This window comes from Galeopterus variegatus, unplaced genomic scaffold (assembly GCF_000696425.1).
Source record: "Galeopterus variegatus unplaced genomic scaffold, G_variegatus-3.0.2 Scaffold800, whole genome shotgun sequence".
In the NCBI taxonomy this organism is placed as follows: domain Eukaryota; kingdom Metazoa; phylum Chordata; class Mammalia; order Dermoptera; family Cynocephalidae; genus Galeopterus; species Galeopterus variegatus.
In genome coordinates, this window is record NW_007726911.1 from 399,565 (window position 1) to 402,459 (window position 2,895).

The following is a 2,895-nucleotide window of genomic DNA, read 5'->3' on the forward strand; positions in this document are numbered from 1 at the left end:
TCTAAGTCACTCTTGGTCCCATAGAAGGCACCCCATCTGATAGTCCTAGTCTGCAGGATTCTGAGTCTTCCCCCACGCTCAGGCCTCAGCATCCTGTCCTAGGGATTTTTCTGGGGTGGAGATAGCTCCAAGAACCTACAGGCTAGAAAATCTCAGGTCAGGCCCTGTGAGACACATGCATCTTTCAGCAGACAGGAGTTCTTGGAGAAAAGCTGTCCTATCCCTTATCCGTAGGAAATGAAGAACAAGAGAGTGGGGCTGGCTTTGTAATCACAAGGCCCAGTGCAAAATAAAAACCTGGTCTCCTTGTTTAAAAATGACAGAGATTTTCAAGACAGTGACAGCATAGCATTAAACCAAGTGCAAGGCCCTTCTAAGCAGGAGACCCATGTGACTGCACAGGTCACTGGATCATGAAGCCATTCCTGCAAGAGAGAGATGGTTGTGGATCACTGCCTTCCAGCCAGAGCCCAGCCACGAAGTTCTTTATTGGTGGCAAGGAGGTTTTAGTGTCCTTCGAGTCCTGTTGTGTTGTTTCCCACTCAGTTTTCTTGTACGACTATCCCCTTGGAGATTACGCTTTCTTGACCTGGGTCCCTTAATTTTGACATTTGTTCTGATTTGTTTCTCCTCCAAATTTCCACAGGAGGAAAAGAAAATGAAATGACTGAGCCCTTCTCTGCACCAGGCATTTTCACATGCATTGTCTCTTTTATCATCACAACAGCCTTTAGAAGAGAGGTGCTGTGTGTCCTTGTTTACAGATGCGCAAACTGAGACTCAGAGGCATGAAGTGAGCTGCAGTGTGTTTGAGAGTTCAATCCCAGCTGGTCTATTTCCAGAGTCTGGGTCTTTCTTCTGCATCGCCCTGCATCTTTCCCCCCATGGTTGCCTCTTCCTGCTCTGCAAAGCTCTGACACACTTTATTCCATGAGCGAGCCCTGCCCTCCCAAGTGAAGTGGGAGCTTTACATCTTGTGCAGCCTTCTCTGTCCATGGCAGGGGATGTTTTCGCAATTAGTTTACACTCTGTTTAATCCCATGGGAGTCATTGCTGTTGGAGGGTAACAATAAAACAGGCTCAATGGAATTTCCTGAAGGTAAGGTTCTCCTCTAAACAGTTTCATTGTGCTAAACAGTAATGGCAGAGGCTGTTCCTCTCCATGACAACTTTGATTGGTAGGGAAATCCAGACTTCAGGATGCAGCCAACAGTCTCTTCTTTTGTCACAGGGTCTGGGCCATGATCCAGGCACCATCCCAGTTGGAGAGCCAAAGCTGATAAATGCACCTGATAATCACTTTCCCCCAGCTTCCAGTTCATCCCTTTGCTTTCCACAAATATTTCCTGAGTATCTACTCTAACTGCTGTGCTGCCCTGGGGCCAGAGAGCTGAGGCAAAGTCTCTGCTCTTGAGGAGTTCACCATCTGGTAAGAGATAAAGACAAATTAATACAAACATGACAGTATAACAGTGAGAGTATGTAGAAGAGGAGGGACTGATTACTTCTCTGCAGGGAACCCAATAAGGATTTCTAGAAAATGAGATCTCTGAGTTGGATTTTGAGAGATTAATAACAGTTTTGCAAGTAAAATGGGGTGAGGGTAGGGAGTCTCTTTAAGTAGAGGGAACAGTGTAAACAAAAGCCTGAAGCAGACTTGTATGTGTAATAGTTAGCTATTACTGCATAACAAATCCCCCCAAAACTCACTAGCTTAAAATAATGATCACTATTTCTCACGAGTTTGCCTATGGGTTGGTGGACTTAGGCTGGGCTTAGTTGGGGGCTGGCTCTATTCCACATGTCTCTTATCCTCTTCCTGGTACCAGGTCCGTAGCACGTCTTCATCATGGCACCAGCAGAGGTACAAGACAACACATGGAAACACGGACTGTCATTTTGCTACATTCTGTTGGTTAAAGCAAGTCACATGGCTGAGCCCAGAGTCAAGGTGGTGGGGAGTGGGGAGGAAGCCATTTCCACAATGAGAGAGCATTGCATAATTAAGTGGCTTAGGGTATGGATGTAGGGATGGGTAATGATTTGGGGCCATTAATGCAATTTACCAAGAAAGAGTTTCTGCAAAGGGGCACTATTGACATTTTAGGCTGGATGATTCTATTTTGTGGGCAACTGTCCTGTGCACTATAGAATGTTTAGCAGCATCCTAGACCTCTACCTGCTGGATACTTGCAGCATCTCCACTGTGACAATCAAAAAATGTCTTGAGTTTCTGAATGTCCATGAGGAGTGAGGTGGGGGGGGACAAAATCACCCCTATTTGGAACCACCATATTAAGGTATGCTTAGAAAACTCAAAATATTCCAAAATTGTTCAAACATAAGAAGCAAAGTGAGGTAGTAGAGGGAGGGAAGGAAAGGCTGAAAATGCAGCAGCAGAGGTAAGTAGGAGCTGTTTTTTAGAGGATCCCATGTGCCAAATTAGGAGCTTAGATTTATCCTATAGGGGACTGCCAACTATTGAATGTGATCCGATTTGGGTTTTGGAAAGTTGACTGGTGTATGGTGATCTGTTTATCCGTAACAGCTGTCCCCATTATCCCCAATGTCAATCAATAGCCAGGCATTGCTGGGGCACAAATACATAGCAGTGGCAGCTCTCTTAGCTGCTGGGGTGTAATGAGCGAGGCCACTCACACAAAGGCTCACACCTCTGTGTGCTTCATGTGGCATGGAGTGCTGGTTTATCTCCCCAACTGCATAAAGATTAATGATAGCCTTTTTCTGAGACATTCTGCTCCTGGGCCTCAATGAGTACATTGTTCCAATAATTCCTTTGATTTTTCTCATCAGGGAATGTTGCAGCTGAATAATAGCACTCATATAAATACTTCTTTGCCTTTCAGAGAGCATACACCCTTCCGCATTATACAC